We start from the raw sequence: 25373 nt of genomic DNA on the forward strand, positions 1-25373 counted from the left end.
GCAACATCTGAGCCTCTCTCAGCCTAAATACAGAAGTACACAGGATCTTAGTACTAAACCATCTGATTTTAAAGCTTTTGGCCTATGACTTTGTTTTTTCCTAGAACAGACACTCAGCAGTACACGACGCACATACAGTCAATCATTGCTTCACTTCTTGCTCCAAACTGTATTTTGCTCTACATATTGCAACTGAATATTTGACTGATCCGAAACCCAGCGTACGCTATGTTATCCCAGTTGGAGACCAGCAGGTTTTCAAACCAAAGGCTTTGTCAAAGGTCTGATCAAGGATCATTTTGGATGATAAAGCATTTTCAGGAGAGACATTGATGTGAGCCCCAGCAAGCACAGAGATCATCAGTTTCAAGTTAGACCTTTGTGGTCATAGAAGTCTACATAAGAAGCCACTCGGCTCGAATCACCATCTACAGTCACGAGGAAAACAAGAGCTTTCCTGTCCTTCTAATCTCACGTGGCTCACATCATCCTCTGCAAACACTCCTCTGCCCCCAGCTTGCTCTGCTAACTACGGAAGGAGCATCAGGCAATCAGATGCCCTCATCAGGCATCGCAGCGAGGGGAGATTTGTCTAGTCAGGGTTTAATCAAGACACAACCAAAAGGACAGAAGATATGTTCCTGCTGGTAATCCAAAGGCTTTAAGCAGAGTCAGGCAAGCTTTTACCATCGCTTGCCACGTTTTGTAACCAGAAACTACTGAAGTGTCCTACAGCAACGGTTCTGAGCTGCACCACTTGTAGATGTGATATTGCAGGCTTCAAGCCAAGAGTCAGAGAACACAGTCAAGCAATGTTTTAATACAGAGGGATGATACGCAATCATAATTGATATGTCAAGTAGCATGAACCACAGAAAACTGTATACTATTCCAGTCTGGAAACATAATAGATTCCTTCGTTCACTTCATATCTATTTTTCAATGCAAGATAATTACCTAATAAGGTGCCGTGTCGCTTTTCCCCTGAGCAAAGAGAGATTCCACGGGTCTTGTATGAGCTTAGTAAACAAACTCGCTAAATGTTTTGATTTTCTTCACAATTAGGATAGTAATGTTATTAGAGGCTATAATTTTAATTTGCATGTTTAAATACCTGATTAACTTCTGAGCATTTTTAGTCATGCAGCCAAGTATTGCAATTCATTTGTTTTTGCACTAATGTGCCTTTTAAAAAGTTAACTTAGAAAGTGTTTAAAACAGTTAGAACTTTAAAAAGATTTCACATGAGTAATGTCAGCTTCCAGTGTCTGGAAGTGGTTTTAGGAAGAACACACTAAAGTGAGGGTGTGAGACATCCAAAAGTTGTTCTAACTCCAGAGCTCCTGTCCATCCCATCCCCATCTGTCATCCCTCTCCATAATCTTGTACCAGGAACCATGTCCAGGATTGCTTCAATAATCATTTTGTAGCCCCCTCATCATTACAAGAAAACTTTCTAAAATGGTGTCTTCCAGTCAACAGCAAAACACATCATTTCCATTTAAAAAACCTAAGCAGGGGGAAAGGGAGAGGGGAATGTTTCAGTGTATCCAGTTCATTAGACTGTGGTTAACCAGGATCCTGAAACACTGATTCCTTGTTCTAAAATTAAGAAAAATAATTCTAGTGTGTTGTTCCCTAATTTATTACTTCACTTTTCATTTCCATTAAATACAGTAAACAGTAACGTGCATAAATGTATCCCTTCCTGCTTTACTTAGCCATCAGGTATCAACACAGCAACACTTCATATGCAGCAGTAACAGCCATAAAGATTAAATTATTTGCACAATGTGCAAGACTTGATTCCCAGACGTAAACAAACAAAGAAAAAAGGCAACTATCTACCCAGCAAAAAGCTAAATGCTAATGTAGAACCTTAGCCACAGAAACCATTAAATCTTTTTTATCCTTCCCAATATTACTTAATTGGTTTGTTTTTTGAATGAAGCCTTTAGAAGAAGACTGCAGAGTTAGCATAGCAACACAGCAGCTCAACACAGCACTCGGTTCCCTGTTTACCTGTGTCAGGAACAGCCCACCCTGGCACAGCTGTACGCAGCACTTCTGCGCACACCTGGAAAACGCTTGTGCCTGGAATTTAACTGCAGCATTGAAATAAAGGGGAATGCTCCCCTTTCCTGAAAGAAATCCCACTCGCACCTTTTGCAAAATTGTTCTTTGGTGAATAACTATCAATCAGGAATGTTTATATACAGTTCAAAACACCTGCTGGCATGCCTGTCGACAAACTCACTTCTCAGGGCTCCCGCAACCAGTTTTCTACTGTCTCCACTTCTCCAAGGCAGTGTTTCACCATGTGAATGACAGGACCCTTTTGGCCTGAATCTCATCCATAGCAATCTGCAGTAAGAAAACCATAATATGGATGTTAACTGCAGCTATACTAATTTTAACAACACTTTCACTAAGACTCCGTTACACTGTTGTGGTAGTGAAAATTAAAAAAAAAAATCAAGCCCTTCATCTTCACCAAATCTTATTAACATAGTAAATATCTAAATTTACATTTTATGGCTTGGGCTGATCTTCATTCATAATTACAGTTAATTATAATCTAATGATAAGTATTGCATACGCATGGCTCCAAGAACTGATGAAAAGATCACGTTCATGCACACTAAGTGTGTGAAGCAGCTGACAGCAGCATTTAAAGCCTTTAATGATTAAAGAGTGGTGTTAATACTGCAACTGCAGCAAAATCAACAATCCCCTGAATTTAGCCAGGACTGTCAGCAACTGAATGAATTGTTACTTCATTACTTAAATACAAGAGCTGTAAGAACAAGACCTTTCTTCCATCTCTAGGAATGATTTATCCAAAATGCAATCTTGGTGCATCTTGTTGAAATCTGTGGGATCACTATTCATTAATTTAAAAGCAAGTCTGGAGAGCATGTTAGCTAGGCACCAAATTTCAGTTTCTCAAGAGAGAAAGATAAACAGTCCTGCCAACTGAAAGCTTATCAACATAATAATCACCTGTGTATATATACATAGAGAAGGAAACTACATGTGCAGGCCTTAAATTATCTGAGAACAGAAGCATCTGTGCACAACTTCTAGAAAACTCTATTTAGACCCACTAGTACCAAGAGCAGGAATTTGACCTGTAAATTACAGTGCTGAGCATAAGAACACAGCACTCCTCAGTCAAACCTTCCCCTAGTACCTGTGCAGAAAAAAAAAAAAGTCCAGAGGTTTAGCCACAGTCTTGATCCATTAGATGACTATGAATTAAAATGTAGATCCCTCAAATTAAAAACACGCTTTGGAAAGGCATGGTTTGGGACCATACTGAGAGCTTGCAGGTCATCATCCAGGCCAGGCAGCCTTTGAAACTCCTGCCATGGTCCAACAACTGATGTGTTTACCAGCATCTCCTCCCCAGGTCCCCTGGGTGCTGAACCCGTGACGGTAGAGGCAGGGTTACAAGTGACAGAATAAATGCACATGGCAAGGCACCTACTAGATCTTGGCATCTACAAGAGGGGATGTCATCTCCAGGTTGCATCTAACCAAAAAAAAATGCAAGACAACAGTGCCTAGAATTATGGGCACATGTGGGGAGGGGGAATGTGCAGGCAGGCATGGTATAAAGCCTTCATTTTTTTGTGCGACGTGTCCGAGACTGAAGACCTTTCACATGGAAACCTGTGAACCAGGCTTAGGTTATCACCTCTACTTGGCAGAAGGCATTTATAGTGCACTTGGTAACCTACAAAGACCCTGTCCCAGAATGGCAGACCTCTGGTATTCCCAGAGGATAAACAACGACAGGAGAAAACACTAAAAATAAGAAGCCACATCAATGCAATTTCTGCCTCTCCCTATCAAGAGCTACAGGGAAACTGAGAGAGGGGACATGGTGGCACTTCTCTTGGGAGATTACTGGCCTGAAAAGGTACATGAACACTGGGACTATCTAGACAGAAGAGAAAAGGGGTGGGAAAGCATGGGAACCAGGCTCTTGGAGACTTAAAACCATAAAGGTCCCCTTCTCACAAAGTGTCAGAAAGGCAAATGAAACCATTTCTCACAAGCCTGTGTGGGATCAAGTCACAGAGGAGACTCTGCCAGAAGAGACACACAAAATAATTGTCACTTCTTCCACTGGACTTACAAACAAGTGAAATTTCAAAGGCTGGGTGCATGCATTCAGCAGCCACCTATATCACTACCACCCTACAATCCCATAAATGTCAGAGGCTCCAGTTCCCAAGACTTCTGTAGAATAGAAGTTCCCCAACTGCTATCTAGCAACTGTTTTCCTACTTGGTAACATGTAGTTTACATTGCTTGGATTATTCTAAATACTTGCATGATAACAAAAAACAAATGTAAAAACTTTACCTCTGTCCACTGCCTCTTAAATTAACTGTCTCATATTACAAATATTTGAGAAAAGTTCTGAAGACATATTAATATTTGATTTTTCATTACATTGGTCTAAAGTACAAAGACAAAATTCCCCAGTCAGCATTGCTTAAAGCTGATATCCATAATTCATTCCACCTATCTGGGATACAAGTTGTCTCGCTGAGGAAAAAGCATGCATTGGCAGCAGTATGGTGAGACTCCAGTTGAAGATGGGATCCTGTTCTTGTTTTAAAGAAAAAAGTCAAACATATTGCTTTTTTTTGGGGGGGGCAGTCTGATTTATCTTCTTTTTTTGGTCTGATTTCTGTATGAAAGGCTGAAAATTGACAGCAATCTGCTTGCTTCTTTTGGCTGAAGTACGCTGCTTTACAGCTAACGCTACTGTCCAGCTGCCCCTAATTTCAGGCCAGGGTTAATGCTCTCCATGAAACATCTTATTGTCAGCAAAGAACACATACATAACCTAGTATCTTCTCCTAGAGCTGTAAACAACTGGGTTAGAGCTGAACATTCACCTAAACATTCCCTACCCAACGTACACGGAAAAATCAGTGCCACTTGGCCCAGGCAAGATAGCAGCATGAAAACAATTACTCACATCTTTGGCGTCTCTAGCCATGTTTAAATAAGTTACTGCCCTCAAACTTCCTGAATTTTTAAGGCAAAGCAATAATAATTAATTATACCCATACTGAAGGTTTAGAGATTCTCTTTGGCTAAAGATTTGGACACAGTTTGTCTTCCAAACTCTCACATAGACTTCTGCTATGACGCCAAAGCAGCACAGGAAATTACTGCTATTGGATACATAGGATGAAGTATTGAAATACACATTCAAACAATACACTAAACACCTTCTCAGAGACACTGAGACATCCATAGCTCAATCATAACCATACATCTATAAATGATATCGTAAAACTACTGCTCCATCTGTGCCAGCAAGAATTATGCTCAAGGCAAACTGGTCACGTCTGAATACAAACCAACCAAGGCTCAATCCAACAATATTTTGCACATGCAGCACTCTTGAAGCATGAAAATACTCAGGGCAAAGTTGAAGTAAGTGACCCTCGGAAGCAGCCCTTTTCCAGAGTTTGTCAGAGGCTCTTGGACCGATTTTTTTTGCAATTTGGAACATCCTGTCCACATATCTTCCAGATACTTAGCTAAAATCATGCTGAACAAGCTTGTCATTAGTAACCAGCTTGTTCTGCTTCAAGAAAATGAGCCTTCCATAATAACTGACAACAATCTGCTCTGCAAGACTTCAGCCAAGTCCAAACTGCATGCAAAATTGGAAACCCAGCAACAAAAAAGACTACCTCGTTTCAAACTTAATTAAAATTCCTATGCTCCCTTCTACAGACTAAACAGGCTAAGGTATGAAAGGGTTAATTTTTAATCAGCAGTCAGGAGCATGAGGAGTGAATGCAAATGCTGTCACCCAGCACTGGCTCCAGAGCCCGGAGTAAGGAGATTTTTAGATAGCTCTCCCAGCAATGGTTTATGAACACTAATCCTTCAGCAGCGGTTCACAAAGATCAGTGGATTGATAGCAACATCTTGTGACATCTGGGGCTTTGTGCTTTGCTGCGTTCAGCTCAGGATTTTAGACTAAATTATTGGTCCTTCATCTAGAGACTGCAGGTACAAGGATTTATGACTAACCTCTTGTCTGGCCTCTTTCATTTTCTGAAGGCAAAACTGCAGCTTTCTTTGCTGGAGCTTGGGAGATATATTTTTAGAAAGTAAAAATCAGATTAGGTATTGTATGTGAGCATGCCAAAGTCTTAAATGCAGAGAATGAGATAATACTTATTTTCTACATTAATGGAGAAGCAGATTTTCCCTCACATCAGACAGTAACTAGTAACACGGGGCTTTACTCGTCGTGAGAAACAAGCAAAAATTTGTGGCCAGAGACCACCTTACCCCGTGTAACACCCCTGTGCCTCACAGACAAACTGACAAACTAGAGACCTTACTGAGCTGGATGCTGAACGCACATAGCAAAGAAGAAATCCCAAAAGCTCCGATGTTTTAGAGCTCCACCTGAGGAACAGAGATTCTATATTTTGGGTTAGCAATACTGGTTCATTGATTCAACATGTCCATCCTACCCTCCCCTGATGTTTCCACTCCACTCATGTATCAGAGGGACTTACTAAAGTAAGACTGTGGATGCAAACGACAAAAGTGAAGGATGAAAAATAAAGAAGAGGTCGCACCTTAGTGAAATGGTTATGGCTGAGATGAGCAGCAAAGCCACCAGTTACAAGACCAGGGACCAGCAGTCCTCAGTTCACAGATCAGAAAAATAGAGGCAAAGAGGTTAAAAACTTCCACAAAGCAAATTAGTTGCTACAGATCAAATTCATTTTAGGAAGTGAGATGTCTGTTCTAAGCTACTCATTTAAGCCCTACAATTATCAGAGTGCCACAGCTGCAGAGATGGGTCACCCCATGTGCTGCTGGAGGTGGTTCTCCTCCTTTCCACTGACCAGCAACCCTAGATGGGTTGACGGTTGAAGTTACATGAAATAAATCCTGACAAAGCAAGGAAATTAATCTTACTATTTGTTTCTAAGCTCTAATCACTAATTACAAAGGTGGCAAATGCCCTCCAAAGAATAGAGAGAGATTTAATTACTTTTTGCTTTAGACAGATTTCCAGAAATAAATTTGTATTTTATCCTGTTTGTTCTCAGATTAGCATGGGGATGGGTTTAATTGGGCACAGTGGGGAAGTTAATATCCTTGGGTGAAATTATGCAGAGACTTAGATCCTTGGCCACCCTACGGACATTGCATGTGGCATAAATTAGCACAACATCTTTCCTGTTAATAAACAATGAGCAACTTTTTTCCAGTTATTTTTTAAAAATGTTAATACATACAGAATTTCTTTAGAAGTCTCAAGAAATTATCCACAAACCTAAATCAAGAGACTTTTCCATAGGCTTTACTTCTCACACAAGGAGAGCTCTGTTTTGTTTATCTCTGTCACACACAGGCAGACACTGCTTTTAATGCAGCAAGTTTTTGTGGGTACAAACTGCAAACTATATTAGACTTGGTCAGAACTTTTCTGATACAACCTTGTTTTCTCTGGCATGAAATGCAGATTCAGGGGCATCACAATATTTCACAGTTGAATTTGGGATGGATGGCTGACCACCTCAGCTGCCTGCTCACCTCTGTGTATGCCCTGGTTTACGTCATCCATTAGCAAAGCCAGATCTCACAAAATGTTGATCAAAATGATCTAGTTTTCTCCCAGACTTATAAGTCTTCATGAACAACAAAAAAAATTTTTTACCATCCACCACAATTTAAGAAGTTATTTGTTTCCTTTTTTCTTTTTTTTTGTCTCAAATGCAACCTTCTACAAAGAAAGTAAGGATCTAAGAAATTGTGACCAACTTTAACTATATGTATTTCACAAACAAACACGTGTAGTATAAATTTGCATGAAGGCACACTGTGGATCCAGTATATCAAAATGCAAAGAAAAACTCTCTTTCTGGCTGTTATTCTTTTTCCTACTTTTTCACTACAAGTTAGCCATGTGTTTTGCAAAACGAGACTGCAATAATCTGTGAAGGTTGGAAAATTTCTAGTGAAGCTTACAGGTTTCCAAACACGCTTCCCTCCAATTTCTAGATACATCAGCAGGCACATCTGCTGCTGGGTTCTCTTTACAGCAGAGTTGAATGCTCTGCTCTATTCTTCTTATCAGCCTGGTTTTCAAGCCTGTAGATAGTCGGCTACATCCCATCTCTCTGATGCAAGTTCAAACAAAAACTGTGTAAATGTAGGTCCAGGGAAAAAAAAAAGCTACATTTGCATTGTCCTAAAAAAATGAGAAGCTAGATTTCTCTTTCTGTGTTTCCCACTACTTCCATTACACTGTCAGTACCAGTCTACTTAACAAACATGATGTATGAGCTCACTCAAAAAAAAAAAAAAAAGAGGGAATGAGAGAAAAAACTTAAAGGAGGAAGGTTTCTTTAGAAAGCTGTAATTTTAAAAGCATTCATCTTGAATCATGGTCAAAATGAAAACGACAGCTGCTGCAGCTGCAGTCTATTTGAGCTACGGTTTCTTTGCTGTTCTTCAACAGATGTGCATTGAAGACGAAAACACAAAACCGTATTTGCTATGGATATACTCAAATGCACAGCAAGTCTTCTCGCAAGCCAAGCAGACAGAAAATAGAGCTGCAGCAGTCATTTTAACCTGGAGCAATGAAAGGCTCAAACTTTTGGTCTATGAACTTCAGGCAGAAGTATGGCATGCACACATACACACACCTGACCTGACACAAACAGAAATCAAGGGACACAAGTCATTTCTGTCCTAGCGATAGTTCCAGATGGACCAAGATTTATCACCTCTGAAGCAGCGGCCCTGATATTTTTAGTGTGATCACATCCTCCTGATACTTTACTGTGATTTATGAACAATAATTTTCTTTACAGAAAAGAAGCACTAGACAATTTGGTAAGCAAGAAAGTAAGTACGAAATCCTGCAGTAATCACTTCCAGAGCAGTCATTCATTATGGCAAAGAGGATTACGACTGCAGCTTGTTGGATAAGCAGATGAGCTCTTACAAATTAAGGACGCTACTTCCTTGGCAATGCAAAGGCCAAATGCTGATATTAAAAGGAAAAAAACACCACAGACAGTAAAGGCCTGTTTCTGCGATTTGCAAAATGTCCAGACTAATAATTAATACACAGCCAGGCTTTGCTGTCTTATTCCAAGAGTTTATTCTGTTTAATACTTCTAAACTCCAAGTAATCCCAAGGCACACAGACACAATCGGCCTCCTTGCAAGATCTTTTACTTTTCCAACAGCTGGTTATCGCCCCAGCTGACCGGGATCAGGGCAGGTCCAGGTCTGCAGAGCACTGCTGGGCCACGACCAGCCCCATCGGACCGTGGAAGCTCTCCAGTGCTCCTGCCTTCTTCCAGCAGGATCTGTACGCCCGTACGCGGAGGCTGGGAAGCTGCTTTCACACACTCTTCTCCCTCTGTTAGCAACGAGCTCTACGCAGATAATACTGCTTTCGGACGTAAGAATCCCCTCATGCAGCAGTTTTGAAATATTCCAAACCACAGATCCTTCAAAACATTTTACATATGAATAGGATATTGTCAGCTCCCTCACACCCAGGCTGCACTTCAGCACACAGAAGAGTAAAATACACATTAGCACTATAAAACTTCATCTCAATTAGCATAATCTGTATTTCCATTATAGAGCCCAGCTTTACAGCCAACCTCAGGTGATGTACTGAGCACTCTGGATCTATCTTTCTCTAAGGAGAAATTCCCCAAACACAAGAAAACCATTCAGAGCAGTGAATGCATAAGCTTTCAGTGCCCGCTTATCTTTCAGCAGTTCTACTCCCTTCCTCTGTCTCCTTCCATTGCTCCCAATGTTTCAATGAGTTCAATTAAAACCTTGTGATGCACTTTGTCTACAGCGAGGAAATGCAGTCATGCCTCACACATACCTAAGTGGATGGGCCAAGCACACCAACTCCACATCAAAGAGTAAAAAGGAGTGAATGAGGGAAGATCTTTCTGTGATTTTATTTCCAATTAGAGTATTTAAAGGAGAAACAAACCAGGCAGCAGTTGCAAACAACACATCTTCTGGTATCACTAGCAAATAGGATGCTGGATAGACCAAAAATTTTAAATCGATTGAGACTCTTCCTCCAAATATTAAGGATATGCTATAAAGCATGGGATACTAATATATATGAGGCCACTATGCAAGTAGCTCTCACAGAATCACAGAATCGTTTTGGTTGGAAAGGACCTTTAAAGATCATCGAGTCCAACCATTAACCTAACACTACCAAGTCAACCACTAAACAACTATTCTTCTGGAATAAACAAGAATGAAGGAATCTCACATTAAAGGCCCCAGAATACTGGATACTTATCTGACCTTTATTGGTAATAATAATATTTGATAATTAGCATGCAAATTAATAAGCTTTGGTTTCAGTCACTAATAGCCTGCCAAATGCATTGTGAAATTTCTATTACTGTTGCAGCTGGTGACTGATAAATATCTAAATTACAGGATCACTCTGACAGTATGACTCTGAAGGAGATGGACACCAAAACTGCTAGGCAGAACCATGGACTTAAACATTTTTCTGTAGGAAACAAATTCTGTTCTTGCACTTGTGAGGTCTCATGCAGAGAGGGATAGAAAGAGCAGGAGACAGAGGAAAAAAAGGAAAGTGTCCTTTCCAGAAGTCTTCTGTAAAATAATGTCCAATAAAGCTGTAGTTCATCTTTCAGAAAGACATGTCATCTTTCTAAATTTGCCAGGACCAGAAAATCCACCTTGAGAAACTGGTTTGATGTCAAACCCTCCTCCCCAAACACACCCTTTTGCTAAGCTGAATTGACCTATCCTCACCTTCAGGCCACTGGATCTTGTGGTGCATCTGCCTGCTCCTCATGGCCATAGCTCTCTATGCAGGAACCTATACATTATGACCAAGGCACCTCCTAACTTTCCATCATTCTGCAACAATTTTTCTAGGCACTTTCTCACTCACTGAACACGCTCAAGGATAACACTACAACTTGCTGAAACCAGGGTGTCCCCACATGACACAGCACCGCTGCAAAGGCTGCAGCAGGACCCATATGACAAGTAAGGACAACCTCCCCTCTCCGGCTCTGTACTCCACCCTTACCTCTGCCCAGGCAGCATTAGCTCTCCCGTGGCCCAGGGAGCAGGCAGGCCAGCTGGGGAACCATCATCCTCATACCCTTTTCAAACCTCCCTTTCAACTGAAGAGGGTCCTCTACTCTGTAAGCATCACTTAGAATGTATTCCTCTACACATTCACTCTTACTAAAATTACTAAAACTGGGCTGCCACCCAAGTCACTAGGTATTCACAACTCCATATTAAACACTTGCTGTTTTCTTCCTCTTCATTTATCATTGCCCTAACTTTTGCATCCTCTGTAAACCTGATCAATAAAAGACTATGTTTTGTTCTGGATCATAAATTAGAACATTTAACTAGCATCAGCCCAAAATCTGGTCCCCCAAGGATCCCATGGGAAATGTATCTGCTTAGTGATGATTTCCCAGTTACAGCTATTTTTACAAACTATCCAACATTTTTTAAAACACTACTATGTGTGCAAGATTGATATACATTCACTTGCCAATTTAACTTTTGGTTTATTCATTTCCATATGCACCTGTATGGGAGTAATTCCAACATTCAGATATTGTATCATTAAAACAAAGAGGGTCATCAGCTTGGAGAATTAATTTTAAAACATTTATCTGTGGAAAATGTTGAGGTTAGTTGTCTATCTTTAACCTTCCAAGGCTGCAGAGAAGGCTTCTGTGATGTATTGCAGTCTTGTGCTGCTCTCAACACTGTGTGGGTTAACTTTGTCACAAGTTCTTGAAAGCTGGAACAGTGAACCTGCATTTTAATTTAAAATATTTTACACTTTCAGCTTAAAAATATAAAGCAGAATAAAAATTACAGTTTAAGTGATGCTTTCTCAAGCCACAGAGTTGAATGGCAGATAGGACTGACCTGGAGAGAGCAATCTCAGAAGGCTGATGCTTGTGGGGTAATCCTTACGGTTTATGCCAAAAACTCAACTTGTCTTCATTAAATATTAATCATCTGTTACCAATGAGGCATGTATAAAAGCTGTGTTAAATAACAAACGCAACAAGTGAAAAAAACTGATCTTATTTCACATTTACAATAAGGAGTTGTCACATATTACCCCTTTCCAAGCTGAGATAAATCATCTCAGCCCCATGAACTCAAACAGATCTCTGTCCTTCTACATGGCTGGGAATCACACCTGAACTGTCCACGGTGAAAGGTAGATTTACTGAGATCGACTGCTTGAGTCCTCAGCAGGCAAAGCAGTCAATGCATTTTATTCAGCCCAGAAGGACAGCATTTGTGTGCATATGTACAGCTCTTCATGCAGGTATGATGAGTGACTATATTACATCCATACATGAGTGAATATATACATGCATTATTGATGTTAACATAGCACACCAGTGTTGTACCCACCACCAGATGCTGGTATTTCTTTATTTTGTAGTTACTTCATTCTCAAGAGTTGTAACATGCTGCGTCATGTTTTACTGTTCAAATTCAACAATTAAATGCTAGTTTATTTTGGTTTCTCCTTTCCATTCTCTATATTTTGCTCACATCATTTTCATTACAGGGTTTCCAGTCTGAAAGCTTAAGTAATATTCAGAGAAAATGGCCATGTGAATTTTTCATCTAATAGTATTCTCTTATTTAGTAACTTTATTTTTCCAGAACACACCGCTTTTCAACTCTTCTCTTTAATTAAGCTCTTGACGTTAATATTTTTCTGTCAAAACCTATTCTACTTTTCTGAAATCTTTATCCTTTCCTCCCTGATCTTTTCTTTTTTCCCCCCCATGAAACTATTCCCTTTGGCACTCTGCTGCTGCCCCTACACACTCCTACCAAACTTTTAGGCTCATTCCCTGCTAACCATTTCTCTTCCCTCACTTCTTCTAGTTTTCATCCAGCTCCTTCCCACTCCATTCCCAAAGCAACGAGCCAAGAAAAACCCCAACTTGCTCCCTAAACCGGCCACCACACCAGGAACCCGAGTCACACTCAACTCAGAGCAAGGGGTGACAAATAGGGCAGAGGAGGTGGCAAGCGGTGGCGGGGAAGAGGAGGTGTCAAAGACTTGGGGACTTGGCTTCAGTTGCTCAAGAGGAACCTGAAAACAGCCCTTTCCCATGTGGTACCCCTAGGTTTCCGGGGCTTTAATCCCATCCCTGAGCTTGGCACCCCTTTTCCACCATCTTGGTGCCCCGCTCCCAGCTCAGCGCTGTCACTCCATGCACTCCCCTTCTCTATTCCCAGGAGAACCCCTCCACCCAGAGGCCCTACATTAGCTAAAATACATGAAATGCAAAAGAGTGAACAAAAGGCTTGAGAGACAGGAAAATTACAAGGCCAAGAGCCACAGCGCAGGGAGGCAGGGAGGCATGCCTGGTTTTATTTATAGTTTTTACTCGGTGCTTTGTTTTTTCTGCAGTTAAAGCAGTTAAGAAAGATGACAGAGTTCGAGGTCGGGAGCATTGTCACAGGCACACAAAGCATGATCAGACAAGAGGTTCGGCAGTGATGCTGCTGCGTGCTCTCCTGTTTCTCAACAAACAGTAGTTTTTCCTTTCCATTTTATACATTCACTTTCAATTCTCTATCCTAAACGTTTAAACAAAGAGCAGTCATCCCCTCATACAATTAAAGGCCGTGAGTATGGAAAATAGTCCAAGACTTGACACGTTACTTTTTTGAGAGGATACAAAAGAAAAGTAGTCTTCTCACCAAGGCTGTGCTCCAGCTAAAATCAGTGTCAGAAAAAGAAAGATTTCAGGCAAATACAAACAGCCTTAGAAATGAAGACTGCCTTTACCTCAGCTAGGAATGTTTTCTTGAAACGGGAACCCTGAATAGAAAAGAATATTAGAAGACCTCAGGATGATAACCCCACTGTCATTAACCTTTCAGAAACCACTTTTGCTATATTGCATCTGTGGCATCCACCAAATGTGTGTTAATTTCACACAAGAGCTGAATATGCGTATTTAAAAAAAAAATCCAAACCACTAGCACCAACTAGCTTTGCTGCTCAAGACCTTCGCTATATTCTTTTTCGTTGTTGTTTTGCATTGCCCACAAAATAACGAGGGATAAAAGGCTGTAGATTAGGATGTGTGTGAACCTGAAAAATCAGAGCTTCTAATCACCCTGAGGTAATTGTAATGCAAAAAAAAGAGTGCAGGGTGAAGGTAACCAGTGATTTTATTTAGATCCTCCCACATGAACAGGATTAATTCCATGCTCTGCAGATGTTCATTTGTGTCCTCTTTATACTACAGGGAAATTAAAATACAGGCTTACAATGTCAAGACAATTTAACTGTTTCAGTTGCAGCTGTGCTACTTCCCTTCAAAGAGAGGACAACAGCCCTAATGCCTATGTCCTCCATCAGCCCACCCCAGCCCCAGCACTCACGAGGACCTCATTTAATTCCTCCCTCACTGAGGCATGTCCTTTTAAGCAGGAGGCTCTCTTTGCTGTCCTCTTGCCATACTAGTAATGGTACTAAGTACTGGAATTCAAATAAACTGTCTTAGGCTTAAGTTCAGGCTCTTAGGAATAATATGTGTCTGGGGATTTGGTGTGAGGTCCTCCAAAACTTTTCACTTGTGGCTTTTTTTTCTTCAAAAGACCCTGATGGCATCATCCGACTTTCCAAGTATCAGCCCCATGGCAGCTAAACACCAGTCTTCAGCTGGACCACACAGCATCAACCACCTCTTTCCAGACCTCTTTTGCTTCAAAAAAGTCCCTGCTGGAGCTGGTTCTTTGCATCGAGGCTTCTTTGTGTGGAAAGAAAAGAAACCTCCGGTTGCACTTCCACCCTATTCCACTCAAAGAAGCCTCAGAGGCTTCAGCTCCTCATGGCCAGGTGGGAGCTGAATCTTCTGGTCTCCCTCCAGATGGTGCTCAGGACTGGGGACAGGTTGGGACACATCCCAACCTGCTCATCCCAAAAACCAGCTAGTGGTCAAGCCACCCCTATCCTTAAGTCAACCCCAAATAAAACACACAGGGCAGGGAGAGAAAAGGGAAAAAAAAACCAAAAGCACAGCATGTCCCAACCAAACATAAAGGTTTCTCTCCTTCATCTGTCAGCTCTTCCTACAGCCAAAACACAGAGTTAAGCACATGACTAAGGGTTTCCAGTACCAGGGGTTTCCCAACGCTATTTGTCTAATCAAAAAGTCAACAAGCTACATCACAGCTTTTTATTGCAAGGACAATACTGAAGGAAAAACCACAAGACTTCATTTCCTTTCTCTGTTTGCTCACCGCCGACAAAATAAAACACATGCTTCTTCCCTCCCTTTAAACTAGAGATTAAGATACTCAGATAGACTTTAATACTGAGAAGCAAGTGACCAAAATGGTTCTTCCAAACCCAAACAGCATTTTTCTTTCCCACCATCCAGACACAACACGGTCACACCAGTCACCCAGCTCTGCAAACTTGCTTCCACAGCAATGCCATTTCTCCTCCTCACAGCAAAGCTTAGGTCAGGATTAAAGAGGGGGGGAAATGTCTGAAACACAAAAGGTCTTTAACTGGCCACATCAAGTACAGTATGCGAGACGGGAATGATAAAAGCCAAAGGAAGACTTTCAGCTTCCCAGCAAAAAGTAGCCATTAAAAGCAGACATCAAGCCCAGAAGCCAAGCTAACCATGCACAGGGTGACAGCCAGTCCCACCACTTGTCACTTGGTGAAATCACTGTCTACGCACTAACGCCTCAAATAAGCACCTAAACACCTCTTGTTCCCCAAATCACATTGAGAGGAGATGAGTGGGATGGACTGCAGGCCACCCGCAATGGTCACTAATGATGCAATTTATTTCTAACAGATACGACATCGCAGCAACCAGCATTACTGTTTGACTTGAAAGGTGTAGAACACAGCAAGAACAAACAACTCTCTAAATCACCTCTTTCCCCTTCCCATGACCTTCCTCCTCTTCAATGGAGTAAAAGTTAAGTTTTAAAAAATTGAAAAAGGCGGGGAGAAAATGACAAAGCAAAAATAAGACTTACAAAAAGCTGCACCTATTTGGCAGAAATAAAAAAAATAAATAAAAGCTTAAAAAAATTAAAGTTTCTTAAAAAAAATCACCTAACCAAATTCTACTACCTTTCTCTTTTCAATGACAGCTTTTATAGGAAAGATTTGTCCACTCTCTTACCTGATCCTGTAATTCACTGCTGTCATTACACAGGCACCAGTGTTACTGAATTTACACGGAGTCACACCCAGGAGGTTATTCAAAATACAAATTACACAATCCAGCACTGAACATAACAGCTTTCCTGAATTATGGCTGTTTCCTAAAATAAGGGCTGGTACTGCGTTGCTAACTGCAGCCAAACGCATGGCCAACCCACGTCAATCCAAGCCGCTTCAGAAGAGGGAGCAGCAAGAAGAGACCACCAAGCAGAAACACTCAGCCCAGATTTTGAATGCAAGCACGGATTTATTATTAGGTTGTTCTTTTGAGTTATACTACCAATGCCTTGGCTACACTGGATAAAAATAAAAGTGCAGTACTTTACCAACCACCCGCCTATCCTGATGCAAGCTGCTCCCTGCGCTCTGCAGCAAGGAACACCCAGCTGAAGGGAGGCACGCAGAGAAGCTGTGCTGCTCGGTGGCTGGGGTTCCGTGCAGGCAGACACAGCCTGTCAACCGCATCCCGGGGTGAGAGGGAACAGAGATACAGGTGACACACACACCCAGCTGGCTCCCCCTGCCACCGCACACACCGCAGAGCCCTTCCAGGGGAAAGCAGAGAGCGATGGAGGAGTCTGAGGCAAGGAGAGCATGGCCAGAAGCCAACTTCACTGTCACCTTCCATGCAGCGATGACAGCTCTGAGTCGGCTGGCTTCAGGCCGCACTGGACTTCCCAGATCATGCAGCAGGGCATAGAGAAGTCACCTCACACAGCGAGCATGGGATGTCAGGAGGGGAGAGCAGAGAACACAGGACGCTCTGCTCGGTGAAATGAAGCAAGCCAAGACGGCTGGTACCACCACTGTCATACTGCATCGTCTTCTCTGCAAACATCGACCAGTCTGCTCTCAGCAAGGGGAACAGAAACACCCCCATTAGAGTAAAGGCCTGGGGCTGGGCCAAAAAAAACATGGGGGAAGACACAGAATAAATGATTCACTAGGGTAAAAAATGCTAGAGGATTATATCCATGTGGAAGACAGAAGCAAACTAGTCACTGGTAGATAGGATTCATTTTCCACGTGTAAAATCTGAATTTCACTTTGAAGCAAAGAGAAAAACTACGGAATGTTTTCAGGTAGCAGCAAGAGCAGCAACATCTGTTGTCTTTCTGAAATTTATGCACCAAGCAACTACTCCTGTTACTCAGCACTGCCTACCTCTCACCTTTCTTTCCTCCACTATGAGCGACTTCGACGACTCTTACTCTTGGCCTGAAGAATTTTTGAGTTACTAAACTGCAAAATAACTGGTACTTAAAAACAAAAGAATATAGCTGATGATAAAACATACCACGCCTGAAACTGAGCATTCAAGAACAACTTCAGCAAAAAATACTCAGACTTTAGATTCCCTACCAAAAAAATCCATCTCTAAATTATTATTTGTCTGCATTTAAAATTCCTATAGAACAGCTCTTATTTATTTAGCAAGAGCTAACCAATCCAGCTTGAGAAGCGCCTAATCCCATTACAGTTTTCCTCCACGTCATCCTCATATACCTTGTGTCCTGTTCTTAAATGTGAACATGCACTTCTCAAAGTTAATGGGCTTGAGTCTTGGGCCAAAATTCTTGCCCAGGAAGCCAAGGTGCCCCACAGTTCACACCTCTCACTGGAGCTGACTTCTGGACTCTACTTTTGGTTCCCTCACAGCCTTCCTGTGTAACCTTGGGGGTACCACTTCAACACAAATTCAGCAGCATACTGAAGTACTCACTTCACATCATGCATATGAGTTGAAAATAATGCAAGTGCATTGACGCAGTCATGACTTGCTGAAGGTCAGAAAGCAAACTGGTGATGGAGCTGGAAATAAAACAGAGACCTCCTGATCTCAAGATCAATTCCTTTAACCTCCAGGCCATGTTTGCATGAATTAACAAGGGAAACAATTCATCTGCAAGTGGTCTGAATCATTTTAGTGATCAGGTAATGTGTCCCAGTTCTGTCATCGTTACATTTGTTGGCTCAGAGCTCCAATTTCCACCCCCATGCCACTTGCCCAACAATTTCTGTCCTTGGGAAAAAGTAGTCAAGTATGATAAGGATGACAATCATAATTAGCTTAAAATACAGGCCTGCTGGCATGTATTGAGAACACATTTTAATATAAAGAGATAATGTGAAAGGAGCAAGACTAAAGCAATAGAAATTTTAGATTAATTGAATATGGATATCCAAACCAAAATTAAGAGAAACGATCATTTTAGGAAGTGGTAGGAATTCCCTCTACATAAATTACTCTGTTAAATATTTAAAATCCCACTTCAACCTCAGTAAAAATGAATGTTTAATATCTGCTCTTCTGTAACCTGACAAAAGCATTTGTTAAACGCATTTAGCCCAGTCCCCCTCACTCTGCTCTCAAAATATGGTCAAGAGAAGGTGGACAAAGACCAAACAAGGTAAGAAACAATCTGATTTCAGTCAGATAGCTTTGCTGAGCTACCTGTCATCAAGTAAATCACTTGCCAGAGAAGAAAGGAGAATAGACCCGAATGCTTGAAGGTGACTCTTTGTAACAGCAACCAGTTATGAATTATATCACATTAGCACCACTTCTGTATTTTAGAGATTTTCTTTTTCCAATACATTTGTCTGTCTTCTGCCATTTTTCACAGTTAAGCAATTACTGATCTGTTGGAAGGATGCCAGCCGTCAGTACTTCTGTCAAACTGACACTTCACAAATATGTAAGAGTCCGCATTTCTGATGATGAATTCCTTACTGCATGTGTGACAGGATAAATTACTGCCAGCAATACCTACACAACGACTCCATGGGTCAGCGGGTTTCCCACAAAGAGAGACAGACAAGGTGAAAGGCGCTGTCACAGGATGACAACTGTCACATCAACGGATTTAAAGAGAGAGTTGTGTTTGTTTTTTTTTAAAACTAAACTTCATTAAAATCCCAGTTACCAAAATGCCACAGGCACTATGGTCATGTCCATTACATCGGTAACATGCGTGATGAGTTGAGCAGAGCTATGGGACAGGTCTTCATCAAGGAAGCATGAATACAAACTAGATTGTCTCTTCAACACAAGGGACTATCCACCACTTGGGTCTTCCTGAATCCTTTCAGTTTGGATGAGAAACAGATGAGAATGAGACAGATGCAGCCTCCCCTGTGCATCCACACAACACATGCGATGAGCACGCGTGTTCCACTGCTCTGTCCCTGCTCTCCTCAATGCCACAGACGCACTGGAGAGGCAGCCACCCTCCCTGGCAATTCTCTCTGCTAGGTCCTCATGACTTCTCCAGGTGCCCTCTCCCATTCCCACTGCCCACGAAGACAACATCTGCTGATTTGCAGGGATAGAAACCCCTCAGCCACGCTGATCGAACCTCTCAGAGGACCAGTTGCAAGCCAACAGGCCTGGGTAAAATAACTTTTTTCAAGAGTTCTAACCTTTCACTTAAATATGCACTGATTTTTAATCCTCTTGCCCACCCTACAGACTCACATATCAGGGATACAGATGCAGAGATTCTTGCCTGCTGAGACAACACAGATACCAAAGCCATACCACAATGAGTAATATTTTACATTTATCACAGTAGTGTTGGTTATGTGTATCTACTGAATAAGCCCACCATGGAAATAACCTCTTAACCTGCCTTAACTCATGTCCTTTCCAGCAAGAGCGTAGCACAAGTAGTGAACCCTGGTGGGTTTTCACTCCTTTGCCCTTATTGCTGAATCTCTTTCTAAGTCATGCATTGTCCCATTGGGTGAGGAGCAAAAGATGGCGTGGGGTCAGCAAGCTGGTGAATAATAAAGGTTTATTTAATCAACCTCTTATTGAGCAGAACTTGACCGACTAACCTATGCATGTACCTGACTCTTCCATAGCTCTTTTGCTAACTCTCTCCTGACCAACTCATTAAACAGAGCAATGAAGTACCATCCTGGGAGAGTGATTAAACTCTTTGCTGGAGGAAGCAAGGAATGGTTTGAGATGTGTGCACACATGCTAGCACTCGGAGCCAACAAGCAGAGGTTTCTTTCCAATTGAGAAAAGAGAAGTGCTGGTATCTGTGGGAAAAAAAACCCAAGGCTTTTTCCTTGTTCTTTTAAATGATTTCCAGTGCTATCAAAAGACACAGAGCCACATCTACAGCTGGTACAAATCTCAGCAAATCTTTGATAGCACTACAAGAATTTAAAGCAACTAAGACTTTGGTTCCAAAGTCTTAATCATTATAAATAAAAAAATAAACACCCTAAATTTTGGTTCCTATTTAAAAACCTACTGACTGCCCCGTATAAAACTGAAAATACTGACTTCACTTTCTACTCACCCAGGCAAAACCAAAAACATGCTTTTCCCAAATCAAATGCAAAGTAGCATGCAGTTCTTAAAACAGCAAGCACTGACTGCTGCTACCACTCCTGCAGCTACCTTCTATTACTGTAAGCAAGCAGTTATTTTCTGGACAAACCGTAACAGACAAAATGAAACAATGGTCATAGAAGAACAAAATATTTAAAACAAGACAAAAAAATATTGAGCTATTTAAGCTAAATATTACTCATGCTGATTCCCTCAAAACTGTTACTGACTCATTATTACTCATATAGGATAGCAACGTACTACAGACAGCAGCCCAAATGTGTAACTTTTCTAAAATCAGAACTTATATAAAGTCCATATATAATTAATTTGGAAGACTATGAAACCACAATTGCAGGAAAGATATATGAGACAAAAACAGATAATGTAACTTTTCTTGGAAATCCCACAAACTGCTGAAACATCTAGTTAATTCCAAAATAGGATTCCCACAGTAAATGAAAAGCCACCAAAAATAGCACAAAGACCCTAAAATAGCACCAAAAACCTGACAGAAGTAAAGCCTCCCAGGCATGTGTTGTAAAATGTCTTACTACAGCTTCCCTAGAAAACTCAACCACACACAGACAATATAAAGAATATCTTTAACTGGACAGGGCATCACAAATAAGGGTAAATCGGTAAGGCTGCAGTGTACAAGTGAACGCAGAATGTGTTAGAGCAAAATCCTCTGCGCCAAGGCAGATCTCACTGTTGCTCAAGGCAAATACTGGAGCTCTGTGAACCAAGGAGGTGAAGTGTGGTGGGACATTATTCAGACCCATGGTGAAACCTGCCAGCAGACAGACTTGGGTCTTTGGGGCGAAGAGGAAAGGATCTGGGTTGCAGCCTGGAGCCAGCACCCCACATCGCTGCCTGCTCCTGCTGTCAAACTGGAGACTGAGCTGCAACGTAGCTGCGCTTCCATCCCAGGGTGGAAGGGTTTGGGCTTGTTCTCACATGGGGACTTGATCCAAGACTCAAAGAAAATGAGAGCTAGGTCACTGTGGCTGTGTTTAATATGGGCCACAACGACCACAGATACTGTCAAAAGCAAGCTGAGCAGAGGCCATACACAAACAATCAGATTTATGTAGATACCATTAAACGGATCCTTACAATTCAAAATCATATCTAGAAAACCTCAATCTTGTACTAATTCCTCCCAAACCAGTGCCAAAAAAAGGTGAAAAATATTAATTTCATTTTTTAGCAGCACATTCTCCTGCAGCCTATGCAATTGAGCTAGGGACACGCACAAGATCTGAAATGGAACTGACTACAGCTTTAAACTAGGATAGCGTTTAAAAACATGTTCAATGGGTTGAGTTCTGTCTGCTTTCCTCAATCAGGGCATAACCAGAAAAATACTGACATTTCTTTCTCTATGTAATAAAAATAAAACAAATAACAGCACAAAAAGCTAAGAGTAAATCACAGAATCACAGAATGTTAGGGATTGGAAGGGACCTCGAAAGATCATCTAGTCCAATCCCCCTGCCGGAGCAGGATTACCTAGATCATATCACACAGGAACGCGTCCAGGCGGGTTTTGAATGTCTCCAGAGAAGGAGACTCCACAACCTCTCTGGGCAGCCTGTTCCAGTGTTCGGTCACCCTCACCGTAAAGAAGTTTTTCCTCAAATTTAAGTGGAACCTCCTGTGTTCCAGCTTGCACCCGTTGCCCCTTGTCCTGTCAATGGATGTCACTGAGAAGAGCCTGGCTCCATCCTCATGACACTTGCCCTGAAGGTCACCCCTCAGTCTCCTCTTCTCTAAGCTAAAGAGACCCAGCTCCCTCAGCCTCTCCTCATAAGGGACATGTTCCACTCCCTTAATCATCTTCGTGGCTCTGCGCTGGACTCTCTCTAGCAGTTCCCTGTCCTTCTTGAACTGAGGGGCCCAGAACTGGACACAAGATTCCAGATGCGGCCTCACCAGGGCAGAGTAGAGAGGGAGGAGAACTTCTCGTGACCTGCTAACCACACCCCTTCTAATACACCCCAGGATGCCATTGGCCTTCTTGGCCACAAGGGCACACTGCTGGCTCATGGTCATCCTGCTGTCCCCTAGGACTCCCAGGTCCCTTTCCCCTGCGCTGCTCTCCAACAGGTCTGCCCCCAACTTGTACTCATACATGGGGTTGTTCTTGCCCAGATGCAGGACTCTACACTTGCCCTTGTTATATTTCATTAAATTTCTCCCCGCCCAACTCTCCAGCCTGTCTAGGTCTCTCTGAATGGCAGCACAGCCTTCTGGTGTGTCAGCCACTCCTCCCAGTTTGGTGTCATCAGCGAACTTGCTGACAGTGCAAATCTGAGATTTTTAAATTATTTACCAAATTTCTAAACCTAAATTAAGAAAACTACTTTGATTAAAATATTTTATTTTTCCCATTTAATTTGCCTTATTAAAACCTGCCACTGAAATAACACAAGCTGTGAAATGGAAAGATACAGGATTCTGCCTTTAGCACATGAATTGAACCGGCTTAAGCTAGTCTACAAAGATGGCCTAAGGAAATACAAGTAACACCAAGAATTGGATCATGAAAAATGAGAAATATTAACAAAAGAAATAGTCTCTACAGTGGTCTTTATTTTAAACAATCAACAATTACACCACTTAAAATACTGCAGTTTGCAAATCTGGACTTCTTAACTTCAACTGCTACACAGGAGTCTGTGATAAGGACCAGGGGAGACATGACAAGAGATCCCTCTCAACTTGAACAGCCAGAACCAAGGAAGGCAGAAGGCAGGCAGGGAAAATGAGAGAGAAAAATCAGTGAGCTAATGCACCAAGCTACAGCTACAACTGTGAGCCTGGACTTTTGTAACCGGTAGACAAGACTTTCGGCAGTGACACGAAGGACATGAACTGAGATCCCAAGCAGCAAAGGCAGGTAAGGACACTTCCAGGGAACGCACTGGGATCAAAGAAAAGGCAAGTGCTTTCACACTGGCTGGATCACAAGAACTGAATGGAGCCAGAAGTAAAAAGAAACATGAAAAAAAGCTGCTGTCATTATGGAGGAACGACAAGACGTGTTGGGACAAAACGCTGGAGGAAGCACAGGCTGGGTTCACTGATGAAAAGATGACAGGCGGCGGATACATGCAGAGCAACGCTGACAGAGTACAAAGCCAGAGCAGTCTGGGAAACCTGATAGCATATATCAGGGCAGAGGCTTAAAAGGAGAAATGAAGGATCTAGCAATCTAAAAGGCCTTTGAAAGAAAGCTTTCTGAGAAGGAAAAAAAAAATCAAGTGGAAGATGTGGACTCACATCATCGCCGTACCATAACCTGAGCAGGAGACCTACACAAGAATACACAAAACATGCAAAACTTTGGATACGAATACAAAATTTGCTGTAGAAGATAACTGGTCCATCTAACTGGGTATCTTGCAACTCACTATGGCCCCATCTATGTTTCTACAGAAAGCAAAAGCATCCAGTCAAAAGTATCCAATCAAACAGCTGGTGCTGGGCTGAACACAAAAGAGAAAATTATTTCCTAACATCCAGCATGGTCTTTCAAGTCGTGAGCTTCATCTGGGGTTATTATCTCAGCCTGCACCAATGCAGTATTAGTGGTGATCATATCATTACCATAACCCATCTAAGGTTTAGATACTTGACCAGGGAACGCGCTGTGAGGAAGAATACCAGACCAGACCTTTTATACTTTTGACTTCAAACAACTTCTTTTATACAATATTTTAACTTCACTTTGGCAGAAGGAATCTGATTGTTCAGACTGAAGAATGGATTTTTTTTTCTCTTTTTAATCAAGATATCTCTGCTCTTCTACTTCTAGGATAAAAATACCCTGCACACCACGCACATGCTAATTCATTACACGCTTGCTCAGCCATATATTCAAGTCTCTTTCAGAGAGAACTTTTCAGATCTCTCTCAGACCAGGCTGTATCAGCCCTGGCCCTAGACTACCCACCCGCAGTAGCGTACTTAACATCTCGAGAACTTACTCTGTGCTCACACTAGCTCTCTACTCAGCTTATCACGAAAGTAATTCCTAGTTTCTAGCTAAACTGCCTCCTTCCCCTGTGGTTATTTACTTTCCAAAACAGCTTCTTTTAAGGGAGGCTTCAATTTTGAATATCCAAATTAGTTACAGCCTCCAGGTCAGCTTTATTTACCATTTCGTTAACTTCAGATCATTCTTTGCAGATTAAAGGAACTCTTGCAGAACCCGGCTGCACAGCATCGCTTGCACCCTTCAGGCGTTAGCACACAGCAGGGCTGCAGCTTAGCTCTGATGAGCATGTTCAAAGAAACAATTTTAAAAATACCACAGTATTTTATCTATTAGAAATAACATGGTAGTTTCAGCTTTTCACACTTGGACTCTCACCAAAATGGAACTTGTTTTTCCAGCCTGAATGGCTGAACGAGGGTGAAAACTTTTGTTTTCTTTCCATAAATTGGCAGTGATTATAGATACAGAGTCTTAGTAATAAATACCATCTAGCCATACCAAGAATTATGGCAAGTCAAGCCCATTTCTGATGTAGTTTTCATAAGAAGAGAAAAGCAACACCAGGTTATCAAGCCCTCCTGCCCTGCTGGACGCAGAGCGTACTCCCTCCCTCATCACACTTCAGAAGCTCAACTGCCTTTCCTTTACAGCTCCCAGAGCTGGCACATTATTTCAGTTCCCTCCATCCTTTTATCTTCCTC

The 25373-nt window shown here is 41.8% G+C and overlaps 1 protein-coding gene across 2 annotated transcripts in view; it reads right to left on the bottom strand.

Moving 5' to 3' along the window:
* CHST11 (carbohydrate sulfotransferase 11) overlaps positions 1 to 25373 on the bottom strand; it is a 182120-nt gene that overhangs the window by 104866 nt on the left and 51881 nt on the right. The window lies entirely within an intron of this gene.

The sequence above is a fragment of the Nyctibius grandis genome, chromosome 5 (assembly GCF_013368605.1).
Source record: "Nyctibius grandis isolate bNycGra1 chromosome 5, bNycGra1.pri, whole genome shotgun sequence".
Classification (NCBI taxonomy): Eukaryota; Metazoa; Chordata; class Aves; order Nyctibiiformes; family Nyctibiidae; genus Nyctibius; species Nyctibius grandis.